Genomic DNA, 15,328 nt, shown 5'->3' with positions numbered 1-15,328 from the left:
ATATAATCCATATCTTGTGGTAAATGCCGTTTTGGGAATATCTTCAGGCTTAATCTTGATTTGGTGATAGCCTGACCTCAAATCAATCTTGGAGAAAACTTTGGCTCCGGCCAGTTGATCAAAAAGCAAATCTATCCGAGGTAAGGGATACTTATTCTTAATAGTCACTTCATTCAACGAACGATAGTCAACACATAACCTCAAGGTCTCATCTTTCTTTTTCACAAAAATTGGAGGACATCCCCAAGGTGATGAACTAGGTTGGATAAACCCCTTATCAATCAATTCTTGCAACTGAGTCTTCAACTCGACTAATTCCTTAGGAGGCATCCTATACGCTCTCCGAGAAATTGGAGCTATTCTAGGTTTTAACTCTAAGTTAAACTGAACATCCCTATCAGGTGGTAGACCGGGTAAATCTTCAGGAAAAACATTAGGAAATTCATACACTACCGGGATATCTCTAATCTCTTTGACGATAGTCGCACAAACTTTGCCCATTGATCTTCTTAAGGTTGGAAGTTGGATAAGAAGTTGAGAATTACTATCTGGCAAACTCACCCTTATTGTTCAATTCAAAGCATCTATAACAACCTTATGCTGATACATCCAATTCATTCCCAAGATCACATCTATATCCTGATCCTTGAGAATAATCATGGTAGTGGGAAAAATATGCCCACCCAGGTTTATGGGTACCTGGTATACCATTTCCTTAGTACACAGACATCCCCCGAGCGACTGTATAAAGAAATTTTCCTTTGTTTCCCCAATTGAAATTTCATGCTTTACGACAAATATTCTATTGATGAATGAATGAGATGCACCAGAATCAAAAAGCATAACTGTAGGATGATTGGCGACAGGAAACATACCCATTATCACTGGCTCTCCTTCTGAAATTTCCCCAGCTTGAATATAGAAAACTCATCCTGTCTTCCTTTCATCTTTGCCTTTCTGAGCATTCTAATTGTTATTCTTGTTCTGTGCCTGACCCTGTTGTTGATTAGTAGGGTTCTTCTAAAAATTTGGATTATACTGTTTTGGATACGGACATTCTCTCGAGAAGTGGCCAGACTTGCCACAATTGAAATAGGGATACTTGTGACCCTGGGGTGCTGGAGAAGTGACCCCAGAAGCATTTGTCTGTTATGGATTCTGATAAGTTGTAGCAGGACGGATATTTAACTATTGTCCAGCTTGGAACTACGGCGGACGATAAGGAGGACGATAATGGTTTACTGGATGATAAATCACCCTCTGCCTCTTTTGATTTCCCCCAAAAGATCTAGACGGCATATTCTTTTTCTTTTTGATCTCCTTATGTTGTCGATACTTTTCCTCTGAAGCAATTGCAATATTCACTGCCTCGTGATAATTGACATTGGTACAGGTAGTCATCATTGTCTGCAGTTTGGTATTCAGACCTCGCATGAACCATTTCTTTTTCTTGGCATCTGTATTGACATGTTCAGATGCATACTATGAAAGATGATTAAACTTTCCCACATACTGCATAACCGTTTGATCCCCTTGCTTCAAAGCAAGGAACTCATCCAGCTTCATGGCCATCACTCCTTCTGGAATATAATGGGCTCGAAAGGCAGTACGGAACTCAGCCCAAGTTATTGGAATGCCAGCTGGTTGCTTAGCCATTAGGTTTGCCCACCAAGCCCCTACTGCACCTCTAAGTTGCTGGGCGGCAAACACATGTTTCTAAATCTCTGTGCAGGGAATAAGGTCAAATTTATGCTCCATAGTGCGGAGCCAATCATCAGCCTCTAGTGGTTCATCTGCCTTGGTGAACACCGGTGGTCTTGTATCTGTAAAATCAACATACGTAGCCTCCTACCTGTTATGATTGTGACCACGGTTTCCTTGCCCCATATTCTGATTACCCTGAACTATCTCTCGAAGCAATCGAGCATTTTCAACAGTCACATTGACAAGGGCGGTGATAGCATCAGCTAGATTTGGTGGAACTAGTGGTGGATCAGGAATACCGTTTTCATCTTGTGAAGTACCAGGAGTGTTCAAAGCTTGAGTACGATGCATCTGTTCATAACAAACCAAGCTTAACTCACAAGCCTTTATTAAACAATAAAAGAGCTTACTACAATGCATTACATTGGTTCCACTATTAAACACAAGCCCGCACCTACACAAGACTACTAACTTTAACTAGAACTAACTATTATACAACTCTACTCGTCTCCTTGATCACCTCAAACTTCGGGCTCTGTATCCATTCCGGAAATATTTCCACCTTCATTATCACTTTCATCGATCATCACTAATTCTTCTGGATCTTCTTCTTCTTCCGATTCACTATCATCGGCAAGGATAACACCCGGGTCCATTGTATCAGCTTTGGGTTCATGATTTCGATCCAGGAGATTACTTAGCCTATGAACTTCTTCATGCAAAATAGTATTATGTTCTTCTAAGTCTTCGACATAGAATTCTAGCTCATGAGTTCTAGCTCTAGCTACATTTTCTCTATGCCAAGCTTCATTTCTTCCTTCCACCATATGAACTAACATACGTTCGCAGTTCCTATGAGCGGTGGTGAGATGCCTCAATTGGTCCTATAATTCTCCTACCTGAATAGCATCCAAGGCCCGATCTCTTGTAACTTGTGCTAACTCTGTAGAAATCCTCTATATCTCTGCCTAGGCATCAGACCTAGAGCTGCTACTGCTAGCACCATCATTCCTAGGGGCAAGCTAGTGACGAGGAACTCCTTTGGGTCCGATGGACTTATGAGGTGTCATCTTGGTACGAGTCATACTGGAAGACGCAAGATTAATCCAAGTAAGACAATCTGATACAAGTCTCAATAGCATCCAGGATGGATTACACAACTCAACTTAGACTCACTACTTAACTCTAGACTCAGAGGTGAAGGAAGTAACAAGTGAATTAATTATGATGCATGAATCGTTCTTACGAACAAAAACATCAAAGCTTATAAAGTACATAAATAACAGTTGTTATTATATAGGGCATAATAAGATTACTACTCCACCACACAAAGCCTTTTTAATCAAATAAGGAATGGTGAGAATGAAAGAAGATAAGTCGAAAGCAATTTGGACCAAATTAACAAGTTAAATAGATTTGTCCCAAATCATTTTGAAGTTTTTGTAAAACAATACTACAAAATCTTTGTAATGGTCGCTCTGATACCACTCTATGGCAGAACCTCCTAAATTATTGGGCTCACATGCAACTGTCACTGTCCAATGACCTCTGCCGACTATGCATATGTTCCCGACAACTTAAGAAGACTGTCGGGTGTCCCTAGGGAACCCCGAATCATCCATGATTTCTGAGCAGGATCCCATTACAGGGTCATTGTAGTATTACAACATTTATTCAAATATCTACATCAGAGTAAATTAGCGGAAGTCTTATAATAACTTAGTTTACAAACCAGTTGTTTCAAACTTTACAAACTAAGTTCGATAAATATTACAAACCATAGTAGTAGTGGAGTGACATTATAACATAATATAAAACACGCAATTAAACTGCCCTGCCCAAGGGCCACACATTTACTTCTCATCATCGGATCGAACAACCATCATGCAACACAGCCCAAAACAGACCTACTCATGAGGCTCACCTGCAACAAGGGTCAACGAACCCTGAGTACAAAAGTACTCAACAAGACTTAACTGAAATAGAACTGATAGAACTCAGGAATGCAGGCTCAGGGATTCAAGGTATGGCTTTAGTAATAATCAAGGTTTTTAGTGTAAAAGCTTTCTAACAAGATTCTTTATATTAACATTTTTTATCTTCAAAAGATCATATACAAAGCTGACATGATCAGTAATGAGATCATGAAACTTCATATCCAACATTTTCTCAAACCTTACTCAAGTTCCAGTTATTAAACTACGATGATGAACAGTGAGTTGAGTCTCCATAACCGAGGAGCAATGATGATTCGAAACGATTAAACCCAGCTGGGAATTCTAGACCACACGACATATGTAGGTCCCTGACCTACATATATCAACCTACCCTCGGATCCTCTAAAGCAAGAATGGGTCCATGCCACCCGAGAATACTGTACTCCACCAATCCAGCCCATTGCCACGTGGGTACATGCTATTCCCGCCATCTCTCCACTCCTAGTGCGCGAGTAGCCATTCTCGTAATAGAATAGCCAAGTTAAGGCTTACCGGAGTATGCGGTTAGTACTATAAAGTCTCATCTCATGCAATTCAACAACGGACGTGCCTGAATCGACACAGGCGGAAAGAATACACTCATAAGACCTCCATGTCTTGTGGCTCCCATACACCGAGTCCGCCCGGTCTAGATTTATTACTCCACATGCTCATATTTCATGATAACATCAATAACCAATCATATCCAAGAAACCATTTTTTTATCTCATAGGTGACTAGTAATCACCCGACTTTTATCGTTCTAAGCATGGCTAAGCATAATTAGACATTCTCGAATTTAAAACTGGTAACAAGGTTGATATAGAAAAACAAGGTTAGTAATGCACCAATTAGGTTTTCACTCAACTCCTAGTCACTAAATGCAGTACTGAAAAGCAAAAGCGATATATAAATTTATAAAACACAAGGTAGGTTTAAATGCATCCGGGGCTTGCCCTCGTTGACAGAAAAGTTAGGTTCCGGAGTCGTTCCACAAATATCAAATCTGACCTCAACAGGCGGATCAACCTCCTCCACAACTTGATTAACTACCATGTGCTCACCTTCGTTAACTACACGTAGTAACAATGCCATGTTTAACATGACGCGAGATACAAAATATGATGCTCGATGATGGATACAAAATTAACAACTTGAATACAACTTTCCTTCGCGGTACAGTTGCAAGCCAACAACTAAATAAATATTTTTCATAACACTTATTTCAATTGCCAAGGATCATTACCAACTAATGACCCAAGGTCATCACTTAATAAAAAATTCAATCAAAACCTAAATCACTAAAAGTTACTATTTGCTTTTATGAATTAATTATTTAATTCAAAATTATGAAATAATTCAAATTGTTCCAATTGAGCTCAAAATTTTTGTAAAGGTTCATCACATGATAACAAAGTGACAAAACAATTTTCATAATTTTTGGATAATTAATTAAGCCTAGAAAAATCATGGAAACTCATTTATTAATTAATTGAGTAATTTTTATCACATTCAAAAAGTACTGAAAAACAACATTTCATATTTTTCCTAAATAATATACATCACAGAGAGGTCACACAAAAATTTTCATAATTTTTGGACCTCTAAATAAATCTACACAAAATAACAAAAACTCATACTATTCATCCATTTCTGAAAAAGGAAAAATTCATTTTCAACACTGAGTCACTGACATCGGGTCCCACCTGTCATCCGCGACCTCCCGCGTTTGACTACGGCGATTACGCGCTGACCGGCGAAATCTCGCCGACGACGAGGTCTCCGGCCACGGCGAAGGTACCAAAACACTCCCCACACCACCCCGCATCGATTGAAGGCACTAGCTTGAGCAATTGCAGCGATGCACGAGCTTGCCGATGACCATGGCGGACACAGTGGCGCGGCTGCACTATGTCGGCGACATGAGGCTGGTAGAGCTTAAACAAATAGTACTGAAAGGTTCAGCAGCTCACCCCGAACACGACGGAGCAGAGAGCAAGACCGAAGGAGCAACGGAGGAGCGGTTCGACAGTCATAGCGGCCACGGCGGTGCGAGCAACGGCGACGGTGGTGCTCCGGTGACTGCGGTGGACAAAAGGAGCAATCAACCGGTCACAGAGAATCACAGGATCAAGGTGAAGCTGGAGGTACACAGAGCAAGAGCAATGGCTCATCGGAGAATGCTAGCCACGGTGACACGGCTGCGACGGTGGTGCTGCCGGCCGCGAGGAAGAAAAGCGTCGAGCTACGTTTCCCGGTGACGGCAAGTGACCAGTGCTAGTTGGCTGGGTGCGCAAGGACTAGGCGAATCTGGGACTGTCTTTGCCGAGACGATAACAACGCTAGATCGACGACGAGAGCTCGCCGGAGCAGCGGTGGTGGCGTCGGGAAAACAGAGGAGAAGAAACGGCGAAGAACGGCGACGTCATAGACCTTATAACGCGGCTTGGAAGCCAGAAGAAGCCACGCCATGGCCTTCACCGTGCTAGCGCGAAGCCAAGGGTGGCCACAGTCACGCCTGGAACCGAGCAGAAGGTCGTCGGCGATGTAGCTTAAGCGGCGAGCACTGTTCAACTTATTTATAGAATTGCCATTCGTCTAAATTTCCAAATTACTCCCAAATTTATGTAACAACTCAAAAATCTCCAAAAATAAAAGTTGCTCAAAATTCAAAGTTCTACAACTTTGCTTTTATACCCCTATCCAAATTCGGTCTACATTTTGAAATGCAAGTTTAAAATCAAAAGGGGACACTTTAAGTGCATTTCGCCTTTTCAAATTACTTCAAATATTTCATAACAACTTTGAAAACTCCAAAAACAAACTTTGTACAACTCAACAAGCTCTACCCTTTTGCTTTTAGGCTCAACCCCAAAATATGCTTAGATTTTGAAATGGGTTTTCAGGGTAGAATTTAAATACTGAAAATCAGGGTTTTCGAAAATTTAATTCAATACAAAGAATTTTAACCCAATTCAAGCCATACAAGTCAACACATATAACATAAAGGTAAACTTGTTTTAGTATATGCATATCAAAATTTTCACTAACCCATGAATGATGTGCTATGAATATGATGACATGGCATGTTTTTGTATTTAAACACCCGAGGTGTTACACCGGCTGGCCCCACTAGTAGCCCGGTCAGCCTAGGGGGCCCACCAGTCAGCCTCATCTTCCTATGTCGTTTCTCCACCGCCTTAGGGTTTGCATCTATGCTGTTCTTTTAAGTCGGTTTGATCCGAGGGTCCAGAATTGATGCTACCCCCTAAATATATCAGCCCCCCAGAAGCATAAGCGGCATAAGTCAAGAATGATCAGAAATTAGGGCTTCTAGAGAGAGAATAGAATAGATCTCTAATTCTTCAAGTTCTAGTATTGGCTAGCTAGCAAGATTCAAGTAGAGTTGGGCTATCGCTCAGGATTCTGGATTCGTCATCTGGAGACTGGTATAGCCATTGTATCTCTCTATTATTCATGACTTTATGCTATTTCAATACTATGTTTCAATTTATTATGTTCCTAGTTTGCTCTAGTAGTATGCTTGATATAGTCATGATTGATAATGAATTTATGCATAAGTTCGCAAAGCGCTTAGCTCAATACTCGAGTGAGTTATGTGGTCAACATTATGTAAGCGTGGTGCTTAAATATTGTTTACCTGCGGATGCACCCTACGTTCTGGGCCATGTGGTAGATCACGAGTGTGACACTCTCGTTGAGTCTTTTGTTGTCCACCCCCTTTGTAGGACAAGTAGGACCTGGTTATGAAGGAAATCAAGCTCTATTCTTGATCTTCGTTAGTAATGTTCCTTATGCTAAGATACAGAGTTAGTTATGCTATAGATGAAAGTATATATAGTAGGGTGTACGAAAGGCTTAGTAAATAAGAAATGACTTAGGAATCTTTTCTCTTAACTAATCTCCTGCCTAGCCATACTACATTTATGAGTAACTATTTCTATCTCTGGATTATTATCGATGCCATACACTTATCATTTATATAGCATTTGGCTTTCCCCTATTAAAGCAAATGTGTAGTTAATGATCTTATCATAAGAATTCATGTTTGTCAATATCTCTAGCCACCGCTCCTCCCTATGGTAAAATATAAATAACGATACCTGGTATACTCCCGGGTGAAATGCTACAATGGTATATTATCTGTGCGCTTGTGGATTACTTCAACATATAATCTTTCCTGAATTTACAAGTGTCATTAATAATTACCAACAAACATTTCCAGCATCATTGTTAGGGATGACAACTTAGTAAAAGTGATGTTAAAAAATGTCAACAAGCATTTCTGGTGCCGTTGCCAGGGAGCGGAACAGGCTAAAAGAGAATTGATCAAATAAATACTTATTGATGAAATCATAATTATGTGCCTCTGCTTTAGCAGGCTTACCCTTGTTTGTCTTTGTTTATATCTTATATAGGGTATTGTAGGATTGGTTTTGATCCACCAACAAATTCCATCAATCACAATCAAACCGATCAAGAGGTAGCTCAACACCATTTCCTAAAGCTATAGCTGACAAGACTCTACGTGAGTTCTCTGCTCCAAGCACCAAGAACATTCGCACTGGACCAACACTCAAAACCAACAACCTTGAGTTTGAACTCAAGCCAAGCCTCATCAACATGGTGCAAGCTACGCCATTTAGTGGAAAGGCACATGAAGATGTTAGTGCTCATCTCCAGAATTTTCTAGAGATTAGCAGCACAATTGTCATCAAGGACGTTGTTCAAGACATCATACTACTCAGCCTATTTCCATTCTCGTTAGTGGGAAGGGCGAAGCAATGGTTTACACCAACAAAGATAACATCAAAAAGTGGGCAAGATGGTCGAAGGCCTTTCTAGCAAAGTTTTTTCCTATAGGCAAGATCAATGCCTTAAGAGAAATTTTTTCCAACTTCCAACAACAGAAAGGAGAAACCATTCTAGAGTCATGGGAACGTTTCCAAGAATACATTTCAGATTGTCCTCATCATAGAATGGAAGATTGGTTGTTCATGCAAGGTTTCTACCATGGATTAACTAAGAAAGCTCAAGAACAACTTGATGCAACTGCTGGAGGAGCATTCATGTCACTCAACCTTGGAAAAGCTGAAACTCTCATGGAGAAGTTAGCCTCTAATCAAGGGTAGTCTCAAGGAAGTATTCAAACATGCAATAAGAGTGAAGAAGTACCATAAAAGGTGTGTGCACTTTCAACCAAGATGGACGTACTATTGAATATGCTTAAACAGCGAGCCAATTACAAGAAAGATCGTCAAGCCATTCAAGATGCTTATAATGCCCAAAACATGTGTGGGGAACATTTGGGGATTGATTTCCTAGAATTTTAAGAGGATGTAAATATTGTCATCAACAATTCCATTCCACAACAACAAAGACAAGGATGGGGGCAACAACAACAATGGTCAAATTACCAAGGTAAGTACCCAGGTAATTACTATAATTCTTTCAATTCCAAACAACCATCCTTAAGAGATTTAATCTTAGAAGAAGCCAAGATTAATGAGAATATTTCTAAAAAGCTTGCTTCTAATGATAAGATTTTAGAAAACATAAACACTAAAATGGAAAGTTTTTCTTCTGCTATAAAAGACCAACTTAGCTATAATAAGAAGATAGAATTACAAATAGCCCAGTTGGCCACTGCTCTGCCTTTGGCCACTAACCTTGAAAAGGTCAATGCCATAACCACAAGAGGTGGCAAGTCTACTCGTGATCCGCCATATTCGACAAAGACAGGTAAGACACCAGCAGCAATACAAGAGGAAGAAAAAGAAGAAGTCGAAGAATTTGGACCACAAGCATAGGAGATGGTGCAAGATTTCCACGACACCACCCTCCTACCGTTCCTACATAGAAATCGAAAAGCCTAAATGGATGAGCAATTTGGTAAGTTTGTAGAGGTAATTCAAAAGTTATATATTCATATTCCTTTGCTAGATGCCAAACAAGTACCTACCTATGTGAAGTATCTCAGAGACATTCTAAACAACAAGAGACATTTGCCCACCACTGAGGTAATCAAGTTAACGGGGGAGTGTAGTGTGGCCATCCTGAACACATCGCCTATAAAAAAAGGATCCAGGATGCCCCACTATTGATTGTTCTATCAGAAACCAGAATTTTGAGCATGCACTATGTGACCTAGGCGCCAGCGTTAGTGTCATGCCCAAGATACTCTTCGACAAGCACAACTATTCAACACTCACGCCAACATCGATGTGCCTGCAACTAGCCAACCAATCGGTCCGCTACCCTGTAGGAATCACCGAGAATATTCAGGTAAAAATAAGAAACTTCTTTGTTCTAGTGGATTTTGTAGTGCTTGACATGCAGGAAGACATGAAGACATCCCTCATACTTGGGTGGCCCTTTCTGAGCACTACAAATGCACACATTGATGTCGGAGGTGGAGAAATCAAATTCCATATCAAGCCAAGACCGGAACAATGCTCTAAATTGGAGTGGCTAGAGAAGCTAATGCAACCATTAAGGTCTCCATCTCTAGAACCAACTGATGCACCCAAAGAATGAAGGACTTCTCCGATCAAGTCCGGTTTGGTGGACTTAAAATTCCGAATTCTCGTCGAGAGGTAAAATCGGTAGTTATCCATATTTACTTTTTCCATTGCATTCTTACTTTAGCATATTTATTTTTCAATAATTGCATTAGAAAATTAAAATAAAAATTTCATCGTTGCATCATAAAATATTTTCAAGCCCCATGTAAATAATTTTTGTAGTGTATAAAAACCTACAAGGATATTTACCTTGGAGGCGTAAAGATTTAAAAATACCATCTATGCATCTACTTATATTTCATAGTATCATAAAATATATTTTTTGCATAGCATATATATACATGTGTGTACGGTAGAAATATAGGAAACAGTGACCCACAGGAGACACCTAGGACCCACCATCACCTCCACCATACACTAGCACCGAATTTTTAGATCGTATCCACCAAAAGCAACGAGATATTACTTAGCTTCAAAGCAATGCACCATCTGGTGGAGGATGAGGGCAAGTGGGCCCAGGGTGGGCCTAGGGTGGGGCCGGCCTGCTGCTTCTCTCCCCTACAAATTCCAAGCTCCTGGCTGCTCTCGGCCTCAAACACAAATGCAAACAAGCCTTCTAGTTCGAAATTTCAAACACATGTTCTGAGTTTAGTAGTTGACTTAGTATAAGTGCTGCTGAAATTAGGGAGCGATAAAAATATTCAGGGTAGAAGGTCTGCTTAGAAAAAAAAATATCGGCAATCAAAATGACTAACCCTCGGACGGCCAACTCCTGGACGGCTAATCGCTAACTATTTTATTTCCTAACCCGTTCGACGAGTTTTTTGTTTGGTTGATTTTTCCAGGATGATAAACAAGCTAGTAGGCAAGCTCGCCCTCTCGGGATTGGCCCGCTCTACGAGAAGCTCTTCTTCTAGGGCAAGCACCGACATGCAAGTCGACGTTCCCAGAGCACCATCATCTGCAACCAACATCCTGCTGGAGGAGAAGCATATCCACTGGTAGAACAAGCAGGAGAAGGATACCTTCAAGAAGTTGAAGACCAGAAGGTTCGTACACATGTATGCGTATGATCCCGTCCTTCTCCAGGCAACAGGTATGGATGTTGAATTTGATTTGATTTTTAGAACTGTTGGTTGGGAAGGTGTATGGAATGTAGTTGAGCAGGGGTCTAAACTTTTAACATCAAAATTTTTCTGCACTCTGCAAATCACTGATACCGGGGTAAAATTTAGACTCTTCGGGAAAGAATTTTCCGCTCCCTGGAAAGACTTAAGTTTGCTCCTAGGTTTCAATTTGCAATGCGTAGTTGACGTAGACCATACTCTACAAGATTTTGATAAGTTAAAATTTTGGAGAGAAAATTTTGGAAAAACCAAAATGTACCGTCCTCGCACTAATGATATCCATTATCCTACATTACGGTTTATGCATAAGTGGCTAGGTTTCACCTTGTTTCCTAGACCAGATATTCGTACGGTAACAGTAGATGATCTTAAGTTGTTGTATGCTTTGGTAAAAAGGAGAAAGGTTTCTCCTGTCAAAGCCATGATGCGCCATTGGTTGGAAGTGTTCTCTCTCACGGGTGATGTTGAGTGAACCTCGTTGGTCTCTCAGATTGCCCAAAATTTGGGACCGATGAATAATGCTTCACTTTCTTATATTGATACGGAACATTATTACATTGACTTCGAATACTTTCACCAAGCCCATATGCTTAAAAAGAGAAATGATTGACAGCTTGACATGATGTATCTTGGGTATACAACTGAGATTCTATTACCTAACCGGGATCTCGGTTTATATACTATGAATTCTTTCACCTTTAATCTGTAGGTTAAGGAGGCAGCACCTCGTCGAAGTGCTTCTACGAGGTTAACTCGTGATCGGCAGCCTCGATACCATGGCGCAGACCCAATTCCTGAAGGACCGACATACACCAGCTATGTGGGCTGGGACCAACCAGGATCCTCCCACATGTACCATACTGAGCACGCTGGTTGGGAGCAACCATCACCTCATCAGTCTGAAGGCTCCTAGTAGCAAGATTCAAGCAAGCAGTGGCACCATGGAAACTTTGACAACTACCGACAACAACACTATGAAGAAGTATCAAGTGACCACTAGGGAAGACGCATGTCTTTCTCTAGCCAGGGCTAGAAAGACCAACAGATGGACCACCACTGCATCGACAATCGCCTAACGACCATTGAAGAGCAGAACACCGCCATACAAAACACATTGCATGAACACTCACAATGGCAGGCGACGATGGGGAAGCAATCACCAACATCTAGTAGAACCAGTAGCAACAGAACGAGAATTGGAACTACTTTTTCCAGAATCTCAACATTGACCCACCGCACCGAACAACTATAGCAGCATCTAACTTGGGGGAAAGGGATCCCCCATTTATCTAAGGTAAGTTTTTTCTAATACTTTATTTCTTTTATTTTTTTTTGTGTGTTTGTCTTCTATTTAAAAAATAAAAACAAAATCAAAAGAGTGTGTATAAAGTTTGCTTTAAATTCTGTTTTAAGAGTTAAATAAATAAAAAGAACTTTGAAGATGATCTCTCACAATGGAAATTGTGGGGGGTACGACCCCGGATACCTACGGCACACCACATGGGCTGCGCCCCTAGGGGCGACCCAGCCCACAAGACGAAGCCTTGCGAGGGCACAACTCTGCTCGACGCCTTCCGCAAGACACCGGGAAGATATCCTAAAGATACTACGAGATCTGTTAGGATACGTATGATCCCATGATTCCTGTAATCTGTTATTACTTTTTGGTTATCTCTCAGATCTAACCGACTTGTAATCCTGCCCCCCCCAGAGTATATAAGGCGGGTAGGGACCCCTCCAAACTCACGCAATATCACACGATAGCTAATACAATACACCAAAGACACAAGACGTAGGGTATCACGTCGATCAGACGGCCCAAACCTGACTAAATCGCTGTCTCTGCACCTTGTGTCACCATCCAGTTCCTGATTACGCGCACCTCCACCGACAAATCTACCATCGTGGGATACCCCTCGATGGACTGTCGAGCATCTTTTGTCGACAGTTGGTGCACCAGGTAGGGGTGTGCGCGCTGATCCCACGGTGAGCCAGATGGATCTCAAAATCAACACCATCCATGGCGACCTGACGTCACGGCGCAACTTGTTGTGAATTCACGGCAGCAAGTTTCGATACGTGGAGTCAAGCGGCAGATCCTATTTGACACACACGGCTCTGCATCCACTTGCAACCCGATTAATCTAGCTTGGCATGGGCGGCGACATGGCGCTCCTGTTCTCCTTGACGATCTACATCCGGCTCGATGCGTCGTCAACCGTGGCCCAAGGCTACGGAGTTGGGAATACTCGGCGGCACCACACGTGCACTAACTGACAAGATCCAGAGACAAATAATAATCGAGATGCATCTCACATGGAGCAGCAGTACATGCATATACACCTACGGTCGGCAAGGATTTGACGTCCCACGACAGTATGTACGTGGTTTTTTTGCGCGGCGGCCGCTACTTGCTGGACAAGCCTGAAGAACGTACGAGCCTCTACCGACTCCACCTGACAAGTTTGACCGCCTCGTCCTATTCGCAAAGCAATCCCATCTACTCTGCTGTACAACATTATTCTCCGACCAGTCAAAGATCTCCCCGATTCTGATCCCGCCTAAGGCTCGATCAGAAATATAAGGACCACATCGTTCGGACTATTTACTCCGACCATCCGCCATGTTGCAATGATGACTGTCGCCATGACGATAGGCCGAAAAGCTTGAGGGCCAGGCAAGTTCGTCAGCGCCGACCAGATAACGCCATACACCACCGACCAGACGTTCTCTCTAAAGCTAAGTCACGCTTTAATATTTTTCTAAATATTCTTCAATCTCCGTATATCGTCATAATATTTCTCTAAACTGTTTTCTCCATGTTTGTTCTCCAAATGATTTTCTGAACCCCCGAACAGTCATGTTGACGCTCGGATGTTCCCAGAGACGACCCTGTCTCTGGCTCCTCCCTACACGTGCACGAATGTCTGCCCTCTGCTTTATGGGTGGTCGGCAGTGGCTCCTTAGCGACGCTTTGTTCTTTCTACATGCACACGAGCTCCGTGTCATGGTTAACAGGCTAGCTAGGGCTGGAGACTCAGCTACACACTAACTGGTCGGGCGGTTTGTATTAAATATAAATACATCTTCACACCAACTGATCGCCGAGCTACATACGCTATTTCATTGCCATTGCTGATTTTTCTCCGGAGTTCATATATTTTTACATCATGTACTACCCGTTCTACATACTTGTATTGCGGGATCATCGTCCAGGTGATCGAACCACCTGGTGCTCGGACTTCTCCACCGATCAACTGGTCGGACCGCTAGGTTCATGGACTTCATCGCCGACTAGTTGATCGGACTGTTCGCCGGTCGGTTCTACTCAATGCTCACTTCGCCACCGACCAGTTGACCAGACTGTTCGTCGCTCGTGCTTCATCGCCAGCTACGCCGGGGGCTCCTCGGTGCTCAGACATCGCCAGATACGTCGGAGACTCCTCGGTGCTCGGACATCGCCAGCTACATCGGTTACTCCTCGGTGCTCGAATTCTTCGTGCTCGGGGACTAAGTGGGCACACTTCACCCCACTTCACCTTGTGGACATCGCCAGCAACGCCGGAGACTCCTCAGCGCTCGGATTCTTCACGCAAGCATCACCAGCTAAGCTGAGGACTCCCTTGGTGGTCAAATCTTGCTATGTCTCATCGGTGTGCTATCAAGCTGCTCCATGCTGTTCGGATTAGGGTGCTGATCTTGGGCAGCACGTCTAGGGTCTTGATAGGTGCATGTCAGATGACGTCAGCAAGCTTTCAGACTTTTTTTTCTTTGACCCTGCTACAAGATTCATTCTTCATCTTCTAGTAGGCTTAGGGACTAAGTGGGCACACTTCACCTTATGGTGAATGTGTGCTTTTCAATTCAAGGCTCTGCCCGTGGACTGGTTGCCTGCTCGGCTAGTCTTTTGCCTTTCTTCTACTTTCTGACCCTGACACCATGTGACTACGTCACCTACTATCAGGCTCGGGGACTA

The 15,328-nt window shown here is 42.4% G+C and overlaps 1 non-coding gene across 1 annotated transcript; it reads right to left on the bottom strand.

The window, feature by feature from the left end:
• Positions 1-8,574: 8,574 nt before the first annotated feature.
• On the bottom strand, positions 8,575-8,682 carry LOC136478619 (small nucleolar RNA R71). Its single transcript, XR_010764341.1, has one exon. It is a non-coding gene; the product is annotated as a small nucleolar RNA R71 (small nucleolar RNA).
• Between the last annotated feature and the right edge of the window lie 6,646 nt (positions 8,683-15,328).

This window comes from Miscanthus floridulus, chromosome 8, assembly GCF_019320115.1.
Source record: "Miscanthus floridulus cultivar M001 chromosome 8, ASM1932011v1, whole genome shotgun sequence".
Taxonomy (NCBI): Eukaryota; Viridiplantae; Streptophyta; class Magnoliopsida; order Poales; family Poaceae; genus Miscanthus; species Miscanthus floridulus.
Note: the sequence above shows the minus strand (reverse complement) of the source record. Positions and strands in the feature narration are given on the sequence as shown.